Raw genomic sequence first — 14,274 nt, forward strand, 5'->3', positions numbered from 1 at the left:
CTTTTCAAACTAATGCTCATATTCTTTCTTTTGTGAAGAGTTTATTAGACAGCTGTTGCATAATTTGGCCAGCTTAGCATTTGAACAGGTTTCTCATTTTCATTTTCAGTGTAAAGTTAGTATGGTGAAGGAACCTAGTGATATGATATCTATTTGGGAGAAGCATGAGGATGCACTCATCTCTCAACTAAGACTCAAATTTCAAGTTTCTTCAAAGATAGTTTTTAAATAGCACTTCAAAGAGATGATATAGCAAACATTGCTGTAATATGTTATGGTTGACTAAAAATTTGAATTTGAAATGGAAATCAAGTTCATTCATGAAATCCTCTGAAACTAATAATATATCATTTTAACGGCAAAGTGTCTAGACACCTAATGTCAGCCCAGATGATGATAATTTTAGTGTTTTATATCAGTCATAGTCATCAATATAATTATACTTTTCTGGCCCATAATTGAGTAAGTTAAACAAGAAATCTGATGACTTAAAAAGAAATATTGGAAAGCATCTCAGGTAAAAAGACCAGTTTGCAACTTTGTTAAAAAAAGATTTATTTATTTATTCATAGACAGAGAGAGAGAGAGAGAGAGAGAGAGAGAGAGGTAGAGACACAGGCAGAGGGAGAAGCAGGCTCCATGCAGGAGCCTGACATAGGACTCGATCCCCAGTCTCCAGGATCACGCCCTGGACCGAAGGCAACGCTAAACTGCTGAGCCACCCGGGTTGCCCTGCAACTTTTTATTTAAGGAAATATTTTAAAAATCTTGAATAATGCATAAAACTTTTCACGTCTTTAACACTCCTTGATTTACCTAATACAGCTTTAACAAGTTTTAATTCAGTGGCTGTACTTTCCTCAGATTATATTTCTTAATAAATAAAAGTGACACAACTGAAATTTGCCATTGTATCCCTTGCTAATTCCACTTCCCTCCCCTTTTCCTTGAAATAGCCAGTATCTTGATGTTGGTATTTATATTTCCAGGCCATTTATTTGTAATGTCATCATGTAGGTATGCACATCAGTCAGAAAAAATAGAATCAGGTGATACGCAAATGGGTTTAATGTAGAAAACGGGGCAGCAAGGTGGGAAGAGCTGTAGCTAGAGAATGGGTGAAAACATCATTCTCTATACATCCCTCTCAATTTTGCTGTTAGCCTAAACCTGCTTTAAAAAAGTGGTCTTTAAAAAAAAACTCAATGTTAAACTGAAGCACTGGGATAAGCATAGTGATGGAGAGTCACCAGTCATGGGAAAGATGTAGCAGGAGGACAGCCAGAGATGCTTTCTGATCCTGTAGTAGCCACCAGAAACTGACGTTTTGGCAGTCTAAAACTGTTGGTTGCCACTTCATTTCAGGCTTCTGAATCTGTGAGTGCTTCTCATTAGTGCACTTGAACATGACACATTAAGGGGAAGGTTATTCTGGGAAATAACCAGAATATTAATATTAATATTAATAACCAGTTCCCAGGGATCAGCCGAGCGATGGTGGTGTCAAGTCACCAGCAGGAAGCACAGCACAAAGTGCACCCACAAAATGAACGCAGCATGGTTGGTTTGAAATTTTACATGACTTTAAATATTTTTTGTAGAGGCTTCAAGAGTCATCTGTGTGCATTTTAACATTTGCCTAGAGTGATTTTGTTTCATTCCTTTTAATTATTTTGCTTTTATTACTTTTCTTTTCCATTGCCTAGGGACTTTATTATACTTTTGAATAAAATACCAGAGTTGCCATTATTTTTTTGTACATCTTTACAAAGGAAATGCTCCTAACATTTTCCCACTATGGTTTTTTGTATGATTTATTACATATTCATTGTAAACAATTTTAAATCTAATTAAAGGTACCTAAAATTATTTTACTATAGATTAAAATAATATCAAATTTATTTTGCATCTATGATCATGATTATGTTATCCTGTAATTATGCAGTGAATTATGTTAATACCTGTTCTGATGATGAAATTTCATCACTTTTGGGGAATATCCTAATGATAAAGAGATAGAAGGTACATGCACACATGTTGAATCTATGTAACACAAACATAAATAATTTAAGCATCTGGATTTAGTTAGGGGATCCTAGGATATTTTATCTAAGATATTTGCACTTAAATTTTAATAAAAATAGATTTGAATTATGTTTTCTGAGTCCTTATGTGTTGTTGAAGTGAATGCTATGGTGCATTACCCTCCCCCATTTGATAAGAAAGACATATAATTCTTGAAGAGTTGCTAAAACTCAATGATTAAATTATCTTGGGGTAGTACCTTTATTGTGTCTTTACTGTGGAAAATTTATGATTTTGTGTTTCATATTCCTTAATTTTTTTCAGCCATTTTTAATAGAGTCAATTTGGTAATAGGTACTTTCCACAAGACTAAAAATGTATTTTTTAGAATATCGGGACGGTTAATATATTACTTTAATCTCTATCTCATTTACAGTTAGTCTCCCTTTTTTGGCATATCATTGTGTGTATTTTCTTTTTTAAAAAACATTTTATTTATTTGTTCATAGAGACACAGGCAGAGGGAGAAGCAGGCTCCACGCAGGGAGCCTGATATGGGACTCGATCCCAGGTCTCTGGGATCACGCCCTGGGCTGGAGGCAGCGCTAAACCTGCTGAGCCACCAGGACTGTCCGCATTGTGTGTATTCTCAATTTTATGCTGAACATTCTCAGTTGAGGTTTTCTCTTGGTATTAGTTTTTTTCAAAAAACTGCTTAAAACTTTTTATTCATTGTTGCTATTATTTATTTCTGTTTTTGTTGTTGTTGTTCCATTCATGCTATATTCTTTGGTTTCCCTACTTTTCTAATCTTTTCTAACTAGATTGTCTTTTTTGAAAATATCTGACTCCAACTTATATATTAAAGTCATAGGTTTCATCCAAATGCATTATCCAAGTGCATTAACTGTGTAGCTAGGGAATGTAGTATTTTATCTGCTGTCCAGTTTTGAATATTTTATAATATGCAATGTGATTATCACTGTATTAGTGATAGTGACCATAGTGATTAGTGATTAGTGGCCATGTATTAGTTAGAACCATATTTTCTAATTATTGAAAAAATACAGATTCTTTAAAAAATTTTTTATTCCTTGCTATTATTTTGATATGCTTAGAGAAGTATGATCATACATTATTATTTTGTATACTTCTTTTGTATTTTACAATTCTATTTCTTTAGGGTAGTTAGTGATCAGGTTTTTCTTTTTTATTCTTTTAATTTTTTTATTTAAATTCAATTAGTGATTGGGTTTTTAAAATAATATTTCTCCTGGAGGAGGTATGTTTATATAAGACTACTAAATTAAGCTTATATTATGTTGTATAAATCATATTTCTTTCCTCTCTGTCCTTTCTCCCCCGCTCTCTTCCTCTCTCCTTTCTGTTTCTCTCTCTTTCCTACTCTCCCTTTCTCTTTCTTTCTTTTTCTTGTCATTTTCTGCTTAATGTGTCAGTGTGGAGACTAAGTGAAATGTATAAACATTCATGGTATACCTTTGTTGTGATTTTTTTACCTTTTATGCTTAAGTAATGACTATTTTGGTCTCATAAAACATTTTATCATATAATCCATTGTGTCTGATATTAATATTTTGATACCATCTTTTTGTAAGTTTGGAGTTTGGTTAGTATTTGTTAGTATTTGAAGTTAGTATTTTGAGTAAGTTGGAATTCCCATGGACTGAGAAGAGAAAGATCGTCCAAAAGCTAATTTTAGGAGAAGATACTTTGGATATACCAGATATTAGATATCTTTTGGAAACTGAAATTAAATATTGACTAGGAATCTGCCTTCACAAGACTGTAGTTTAGGGGAGATGTCTGTTCTAGAGACACAAAGTTTAGAATTAATAATATAATGATAATATTTAAAATTATATCCAAAGACTAATATTACGGGGATAAAATAGGCACATAAAAAGAGATAGAAAGGATAATTCGTTAAAAATAAGAACAGCAAAAGAGTGTGTTTCCCATAAGCCTAATAAAGAAAGGATTTCAAAGATAAGCAGTGTCAAAAATTACTGTTAAGTCAAGTAATATGAATATTAAGAATTGACCATATAAACATTGTGGAGGATATAGTTAATCTTGAGTAGAATGATTTCCCTAGGGTGTATGTGGGGTGGGAAGGAAGAGATCTCATCAAAACGAGTTTAATAGAAAATAATAGAAGAGAAATTGAGATCAACAATCATTCCAGGATTTTAATTTCATAAAGAAGTTTATAAATTGAAGATTAAATGGTAGAGAGAAGAGAGATAAGTGGATTTTATTAAAGACTGTGAGTTCCAGAGCTCCCATTGGATCAAAATTTTTAAGGTATTGATCCAGCCCAGAGGAAAAACAAAATTATATGGGAATATAAAGATCATAGCTTGCTAGGTGACTACACTTCCACTGTAACTAAAAGAAACCAGAATAGAGAGAACACTGTGGATAATCTTGATGGTCCTAGGCAAGTAGTGATAAGAAGAGGCTCAGAATTAGGGATGGATTTCTCAGAAGCAGGTTGAGTACCAGGACCTTCTTCATTCCTATAGTTGTAGAGTGGAGGAGAGAGTTTGCTCTGAGTTTGTCACTGAATGTGACATCTCCTGACTTCTACATATATAAGTGAAGCTCCTGATATACTCCCCAATGAGCCCTGCTAAATGTAATCTGAAATCTGGAAGTGAGTAATGGGCACAGATGTGGTCTTTCACAACTCATGTGATGGAAGCATGGAGGGGAAAAATTTGCTCAGTTTGTGCTTTTGTTCTTGATTTTCCAAAATTTCTTTAAAGCAATAATACAATATTGGAATCCAGAACCTGTTTGGGGATTTCAGAAACACAGTAGCAAGCTGTTGATACTCTTTGTCCTTTAAGATAGTAGTGTATTCACTGGTTAATGCCTGCTAGGCTTGAATCCAGCTCCATCATTTCCCAACCAGGTACTTTTGTACAAGTTACTTAAACAAGCTCCTCCTTATCCACACAAGGAGGATGTTAATAGTGCCAACTTATGACATTGCAATACTGAATAAATTATTTAATGCATATAAAATGTTTAGAACACTACACTGCCTAACATATATTAAATGCTTAATAACCATTATCTATCAGATTAATCTTTCTGCTAGGTCTCACCTGGCTTCAGCCTCTGGACAACTCATAATAATGATATGGGCTGCAGATCCAAGCTGCCCTTGCCTTGTAGCTGCCTCTTTAAAATAGAGAAAAGTGTTCCTTTTTCAACATAAAAAGCACATTAAAAGAGAAGCTTTAAAACACAGAAAAGAAAAATTTTCTTCTAAGTTGCAATCTATCTCTAGTTTTACACTCCTCTATTACAATTGAAACTAATTCTGGTCTAGAAAATAATTCTTCCCTCCATTTTAAATTGCAGACAATAGAGACAAAGGACTTCCTACCAACTCCATCTACATCGAAATAGGACAGCTTAAGTCTGATATGATAACATTTTTATATAATGTTATTGAAACTGAAAGCAAAAAGCATTATACCCCCAAATTCTTTTTTCTAACAAATACTTTAATATTCCAGATATTATTATGTTCATTCATTCCCTATACCTCTCTAGAGGGTTATCACACCACTACCACCAAATGGCTTGCCTATGCTTTCAGGGAATAATTATACTTCTTTGTCCCATTGATGATGTCTCAGTCTTGTAACTTGTGCTAGTCCATGAGATCTGAGCCATTAAACTCTATGCCATATATGCATTTTATGTTATGTGTCACATAACAGCATAATATATCACTGGAATTGGGTGGTTCCACTCACCTTCTTTACCTCTTGCCCTTTGCCAAAAAAAAAAAAAAAAGGGCATGTTCCTCATGAGCACTACTCCCTTAGCTTGAGTTTTGGAAGAGAGACAATTTGAGACAGCTAAACTGAGCCAATCCTTGTCTTTGATCATCAGTCTGTAATGTGAGCAAGAAATAAGCGTTATTCTAAGCCTCTTAAATTTGCAGTTGTTTGCTATGCAGCACAGGTGAACGATACATGATAGAACTTCAAAAGTGCAAGTCAGAGCAACTAAATATGTTTCACTTATATATAATTGGACCAAAATATAGGGGTCCTTACTTTTAATCACCCTGCTATTACTCAGTTTATTCTGAATTGTAAGTACGTTTATTTTCATGTTGTTCCTTAGTATTGAATTATTTTAGATGCAAGTGACACAAAATCTAAGTCAAAAGTGCTTTGAAAAAATGTGAGTGGAATTTATTGGTGTACAGAACTCAGGATCCATGAGCTTCTAACAGATTAAATCTGAGATTCAAATAATTTCCCCAGGACAGATTCTTCTCCATTTCTACTCTGCTTGGTTTCACTGTCAATGAATGTCAATCCATGTGGTATCTACTCCTCTTGGTTTACAATCTCAGAGGTACAATTATAATTGTACAAATAAAATTACAATGTTCAAATTACAATTTGTACAATTACAGAGTCAATCTTTGAGTGCTTCCAACATGCCAGGCACTCTTGTAAAGAATTTACATGAATTAACTCATTTCATTTTCACAATTTTTCCATGAAGTAGAAACTAACATTATCTTTATTGTATAGGTAAAGAAATAGAAACACAGGAAATCATGATTCCTCCTAATAACCAATTTAATAAAGATACAATAGAAAAAATATATATAGTTGAAAAAGTATTTGAGCAGAAGTCTAAACCTTACTTTCAGTAGTTTAAGTCCTGTCATAATCTTTTAATTAACTGAATTTCTTTGTTCAATAAACTCCAGTGCTCTCAATGTCCACAGCTGAGGTGCATATTCTCTGTTTAGCTGGGTGAAGTTTTTTCACCTGAAAAATATACACAGGAAATGAAGAGGAGACTGTTCCTCAGAGAAAAACAAGGGAATTGTTACTAGATAAAATGCTGATGTATGCAGTGGCAAGAAGTTTTAAGCATCTGATATATATATGCTATTTGTATGCTAACAATTTGCCAAAGAATCATGGATACCTAGAAAACACATGAGATTCTTGGTTCAGCAACATAGGACTTTGTTAGGACATAAATGCAGCCTGGGCTTTGAATTCTCAGCACTCCATTTTTTTGGAGGAGGTGAGGCAGAGCAGTCCACATGCATGATGAAAATTTAGGCTTACAAGGCATTGGCCAGTTTGCTGGCTCATTAAAGCCACAAAGTTAGTCATTCTATACCCTTCAACTTACCGGTAAATCGAAACAAAAGAATATACACTAAAAAAATTGGTAGTTTAAGTTCACATTGGTAATTGATTAGGTGAGTATCCGAAAGGGTATTATTATCAATATAATCATCATCATCATCATATTTGTGTGAGATTTTGTAAATATAAATTTTACAAAATCATATAAAAAGTTTAGTGTCTGCTTTTAGTTATAATGAAAATAATTGTTATGTGTAGTTAAATATGCAAAGAAGTTATTTTATAAAACGAAGACACAAGATATTATCATTACTAATTTTTAAAATCAAACCTAGAAAATTTTAAAAAAGGCTGTTGTACTTATTGACACTTAATATAAGTTTCTTAATTTAAATTGTTTTCCAAAGTAGAAGAAAATGAACATTCTTTTGTTGTGCTTTTTTGTTTTTAATGATTTTATTTATTTATTCATGAGAGACACAGAGAGAGGGGTAGAGACATAGGCAGAGGGAGAGGGAGAAGCAGGCTCCCTGCAGAGAGCCTGATAAGGGACTCGATCTCAGGACCCCTGGATCATGACCTGAGCCAAGAGCAGTGTTTAACCACTGAGCCACTCTGGTGCTCCTCTTTTGTTGTGCTTTCAATCCATATATCTTCTTCACCATTATTTTTCTCCTGAATCTAGGACACTTTTTAGTACTCTAGTGCCTCTTGCAAAGATGCTGTTCCTGATTATTTATAAACTTGCAAATTGCTTTATCAGTAGATTGAGCTATCAAAATGGCACAATTTATACAGTTTAAATAAATGACACAAATAACATATTAGGATTCAAGTTCACTTAGGGGAAGCATAAGAATTAGTTTATATAATAGGAAAGTTCTTAGTCCAAAGACCTAGAGAATAGAAAGCATGTTATTTGTCTTTAAAAAATATGGATCAATATTTCATTTCTTTGCAGTATTGAAGCCTTAATTTGCCTAATATCACTGTTTCCATCTTCCTTAGGGATCTTTTTAGGGCCAACATAGCCTTGGTCTCCATCATATTGTTCTTTTAATCTGTTATCTTTTCACTTGTCCCTCCACTTTAGAGGATGTGAGGATCATTGTGATCGCTCAGGTCAGGATGGTGTTCAAGAAACTACCATTTATCCTCAAAGCCATGTGTCTGCCTACATGTCTGCCCTTCCCAATCCACTACTTCTCTGAATCATCGCTTCTCCCCAAGAGTGTGGAGGGGCTAGAGAAAGGAAGGAGTGCACCCGGGAAGTCTTGCTCTTATTCAACATTGACCTTTCCATCTTTTGTTAAAAGTTTTTTGTTCTTGTTTTTCTGAAAGAATCTAGGCCTCTGAAGAGTAGAATCTAGCCTACACCTGGTTTCCACCCACCGCCACTTCTGCTTCTATTTTCTGCTGTCACATCATTTCTCTGAAATCACAGAATAGCCTAATGAAAAAGAAAAAAAAAACTAAATCCTGGAGAAAGGTAATTATTAATATTTCAAAATACATTTTTCTGCCACACTCACTTGTTACATTCTAAAATCAAAACAATAGATTAAGGAACAAACAAAACCATGCTCAGATGGCCTGCCTTAGAAAAATATTGATATTCTATTTTAGAGCACCAAATATCTAGGGAAAAAAAAACCTCAATTCACTGAATACATCTCCTTGTGTAATGATATTGAATATGATATAGGAAATAAACTGCTTGAAATCATTACAAATTATTCCCTTAGAAGATTAGATGGGATAAATATCAAATAACCAAAAGTTTTCTGTAAATTCTATATATGTACCAACATGAGGAGGTTTCCCAATATATCAAAGGAAAACAACACAAATTGAAGGAAAAGTTTAAAAACAATATAAATTGATCTCATTTTTTATGTTAGCAAAGTGAGGATTTTTATTGTATCCTTGTGAATTTTATTTTTAAAGGAAAAAAGCACTAACAATGTAAGTTTTAAAACCTTATTTTAAAACCTGCTAATGAGATTAAAAGAGTGGACACATCAAATCTAGTATAAATATCAGTCCTGATCAATAACTTTGGGATTATTAGGCATTGTTAAATAATTTATTTGTAAACATTTAATTAAATATAAGAGATCTTAGTACCTATGAAACTCCTTGCTCCTTGCTAGACACACAGTCACTTTAACAGATAGAGGAAATAGTAGTGGTAACATCAGTGTTTGCAAGTCTATTGCTTTAGGTACCTCCTGTGTCTTTCATTTTTCCATAGCCCTTTGCAATGACATTCTATGAATGAAGTCACTTTGGAATCTTAAAGATCCGCTAATGGTTGCCACCCACTGGGGACTCTGGAAAATAACTTTCTTGGAACCTTTAGGGATCCCAAAATCTTTCTGGGAACTACCTGTATTATATATTATATAAATATTTTTAAATAAAGTTTGTTTGGATTGGAGAGTTACAGCCAAGGAAGTAGAGTTCAAATCTAACAGTGACTTACCCATGACCCTCAGTGATGACCTGAGGGACAGCCAACTGAAAGGGTTCAGCACGACTTTGCATGTGTCTCGTCCTTCAGGCTATTAGCAGTTAGCTTAGGATCCCATCCTCATCACCAGAAAATGTTTAAAAAAAAATGATTTCAGAAGACAATTTAAGTGGTACAAACACTTTGGGAGAGTCCTTTGGGAGAATTGAAAAATGGGGCGTGAATCAGGACCCTTTTTTACAATAGAGAATTATGTATGAGGAAGAGAAAAAGAGAAAAAAAAATCTGATTGTCTGGAGCCACATAGTCAACCTTGTTTGGGATGAGAAAGCCCAGAGCTATCTTGGTGTTTGGGGATTGTCTAACTAGTTACACTGTATATCTGCTCAAACAGAGCATTTACAGGGACACAAAAATTATTAAAGTTTCAGTTTCCTGACAAGTCCCTTTGGGCAAGAGGGGCTCCACTTTGGTCCTGGAAAGTTATTTCAACATGTATTATATAGGATTGTTTTAATTATACAGGCACGCTTTTTAAACTTTTGTATGTGACTTTGTGTTAGGAGGATGATGGAAGCATATATTTTACTTTAAATGTGACAGATAGTTTAAGTAAATTAATTGCTGATTAATATATTTAATATTGAAATAATGATATAAGTATACAAAAATCTCAAAATAACTCATTTTGTGAATGTTTAAGATAACTAGCTAAAATTATTAAATGATACATGCACACAGATACACATACTTTTAAAAAATATTTTATTTATTTATTCATGAGAGACACAAAGGGAGAGGCAGAGACACAGGCAGAGGGAGAAGCAGGCTCCCTGCAGAAAGCCCGATGCAGATCCCAGGACCTTGGGATTGTGACCTGAGCCAAAGGCAAACACTCAACCACTGAACTACTCAAGTGCCCCATACATTTTTTCATTTACACTTTACAACAGTTCTATCATTTTTATAACATTATTGTTTTCGTTTTTTCCCACTGGCACAGGGAAGGTTTTAAAATGCCCAAGACACAAGAGCACAGGTTTGAACTTTGGAGATAAAATCATTCTACTTTTAGCAACTCTATCACTTGGCTTTAAATAAGACAATATAGTTCAAGTAGTGTTTTCTTTATTGAAAAGTCACTTTAGAATATCTCCTCAAGTTCCCCAAGTACTTCTCTTCTTAATAGCGCTATAATGTGGATTCAAACACAATTTCTGTTTTGATGTAGATTTTTTTTTATTTTCCCAGTTAAGAAAGCAACAGCAGCAATACACTGAGATTATGAGAAAAGTAAAGTTGTTGGAAATGGTTGCATTACTTTATTCTAGTGGGTAAAAACTTATTTAAGTGAAATTCAAAGCAAACTAAGAAGTGAAATGGAGACTTATATTTCAAATGTGTATATTGTCCTATTAAATTGTATTGAATCAAGCAGGATACTGTAAGCTTTGGGGATTGTTTGCTTGTCTGTTTCCGGAGTATAATTTAATTACTATAACAGCAGAATCATAGTGGACTCTAGAGAAGTAAAACTCTAATTAGTTATATAAAAGGTTAGAATGATACTTTCTGAAGTTCTTTGAACGTTTTATGATCATTAGCGTTTTCAGACTACTCTTATGAGTATAGCACATGATTAACAGGACCTCATTTCAAAGGAACCAATTTAAAAGAATTAGAAAAAAAAAAGACTAACCCTGATTTCCATATTAATAATGGAGCCTAGAATAAATATGAGGCTATGTATCCACTATAACTTTGTAGGAAGGCTGTTACTATTGGTAGGTGGGCTTCGAGAGGAATCTTGAAATTGGAACTTCAAAACAAATTATCTATAAATATAGAAAAGCACATTTTTAAATGGGAAGTCTGCAGTTTCATCAGATTCTCATATTGAAATATATGCCACAAAAAGCATTAAGAATCATCACTTCATGAATTAAAATATGGTGTATTTCCCATTACTCAAATGGTAGTCTATATTACAAAATATTAGCAATTTAGTTGTTTGGACTATTGCGTGTATAGCAAGGCACTTCTATGGTCTGGTGAATTTTAACTACAGATGGCAGTGAATCAACATCTTTCTCAGACTAATGGTAAGGCTTCCAAATTCAGAAAATCATTCCAAGAGGGACTTGCAAAGTCCATTCAGGCATAAAGAAATCCAACAGCTATATGTTTACAGTTTTTTTCTATGACAAACACATCTATTTTCACATTTGTATCTAATATTCCTCTGAAGTAAATTATCTATATTGTGCTTATGAGAATTTGAATCTCACAGAAGTAAAGCAATTTTCTGAAGTCTGATCGCTTAGTGACATCAGAGTTAGTATAATTTATTCTATACTCCCCTGACAGACTAAGGATTAAATATCGTAGCTGGAATGCATATTTGATAAGTTAAGGGAATATTACTTTTATTTCTCTTTGTGGTGACATTTGTTACTATAAAAAAAATAAGTTTGAAACTGAATGTGAGTTTTCCTTCTTTTTCCAGTACTATTCTCTTCCATTTGTTTCTTCCTAGAATAATTGATAGTCTCTGGAGAACAATCCAGTTATCCAGGTCATGTTCTCTTAAAAATGTTCTAGGAAGAAAAGAATAGATATCGGAGATAGGAAACATAGTCCCTTCTCATTGGAAATGCCCAGCTCTTTTTATCATGTTAGATGGGGAATAGTTCCTTGCCATTTTAAGAAAATGCTTAGTATGGTCCCAAGACCTGTATTTTTGCAGGATTTGAATTACAGACAGCTTTCTTTAGCCTCTCATGCCCTTACGTCTGGCTGGCACTGTATGCCTCTGCCAAAACAAGGATTCTCAAGATTCCTGATTGGCCCCAGTCAGCATTCTGAGCAACATCTAGTGACCATAGAGAAAAATTAGAAAAGAGACAGCCTTTAGTTATGAAGCTTGCAAATATTTTAAATGGCTATGTAAACCAATACTGGCTTCTTCGAATTTATTAACATTCCAGCTGAAAAGTAAAGGAAATAAAGAAATACACAGAATTTTCACAATTTAAGGCAAAGCCATATGTTGGTTTTATGCTACAGATAGAGTTGTGATTTGCCTTAAATGATTAAGCATTTCTATATGTCTTCATAATATCTGTAGTGCAAACTTGTTCCTGTTCCTGTGAAAATGTATTTGATCATATCTTCTAAAGCAAAATATGACTTTGAAATGTGTAAGGTCTAAGAAATCAAACAGGAGTTAGTTTTGTAGATAACAGAAGGTTTGTTTGTTTTATGTGTTACTGTTCATATTATACTGTTAGTCGATTCTGTTCTCTTAAGCAAACTTTATAAATTCTGTGAGTTTTATCTGAAGGAAAATAATTTATTATACTTTGTCAATGTTTAAAAAGTTATTATTAGAGTTACTCTTTTCTCTTCATTTCCTTGCCTAAACAGATGAGAGATGTACTACAAAACTATTATATAATAAAACAGTAATCCATATTATCCACTCTTATTAAATGCAGAAACCTCTCGAGGATTTTCACTGGCATATGTTTAAGTGCTTAATATTATCCATTCCAATTGTTGCTAGTCTATTTTGGGATGTCTAGAAAAATAATTAGTCCAAATATCAGGTGTTAATTGTTTTATGTTAAATCGATTAGAACTGTGAGAATCTGAGTATCTTCTCATTGATGTGCAAATATATCTCTCTTTTATCTTCAGCCTTCTGTGGGTTATTAGCAGTATAGTTAGTATTATTATTAAGTATGAGTGTTAGATGTATTAGTGGCAACTGTTCATGTTTATAAACCTATATTCTTAAATTGTAATGCTGTCAATATCAGCTCACAGAGGCAAAAGGGGCATCCCAATCTTAGATTGTTGTGTCTGAATATGGAAAGTGAAGTCTGGCATAATGTAAATAGGTTACAATTCTGCAATATATTTAAAACATTAGTTAATAAACACAAAACTTTAAATGCAATTCGGGTCCCTTCTATGAGGAGTTTCCTGAAGTAAACAGTAATAAAAAGCTACATTGATGGCAAAATGAAAATAGTTAATTATAATAATATTACTAATATTTAACACATTACATTTGAAAACTCCTACCACGTTCATGATTTCATTAGTGTATTTTGGATAAAAGTATAGTTGATTGAGAATTGTATTATGAACGTAAACAGTGCTAGTTTTCTCAATAATTGGAATTAATGTTGTTTTGATATCTCCTTGAAAATACTAGACCAGAAATTAAAATCATTGTACACAAGAAAGAACAGAATAAAAATTAGGAGACCAATTGCCTCTACCTCTACCACGTTGTTTAAAAAAAAAAAAGCCGTATTATGTTTGTCCTTCACTATAATTGCTCTGCTTGTTCTGGGGTGATTGATTTTCTCTTTATTGGTGGGTGTCTATGGTAACTTAGACTTTGTTTACCCCGCATAGAAAACACTGGGAGCGTTTTTAGTGGTAATACTTGACATTGTTGATAGTTGAGTGTCCTTCAAAATGTGTCCCAAGTGACTTTGTAGGGATTTCTGGGCCATACATCACGCTTTCTGAATAACTATTGCTGGTTACGTATCTTTAACAAGAAGGTTATTAAAAGCATATATGTGTAATACTAAA

At 33.4% G+C, this 14,274-nt stretch overlaps 1 pseudogene; it reads left to right on the forward strand.

Moving 5' to 3' along the window:
• Nucleotides 1–12,874, forward strand: part of LOC129502276 (40S ribosomal protein SA-like) — a 179,117-nt pseudogene extending 166,243 nt beyond the window's left edge.
• Nucleotides 12,875–14,274: the final 1,400 nt, after the last annotated feature.

This window comes from Nyctereutes procyonoides, unplaced genomic scaffold (assembly GCF_905146905.1).
Source record: "Nyctereutes procyonoides isolate TBG_1078 unplaced genomic scaffold, NYPRO_anot_genome, whole genome shotgun sequence".
In the NCBI taxonomy this organism is placed as follows: domain Eukaryota; kingdom Metazoa; phylum Chordata; class Mammalia; order Carnivora; family Canidae; genus Nyctereutes; species Nyctereutes procyonoides.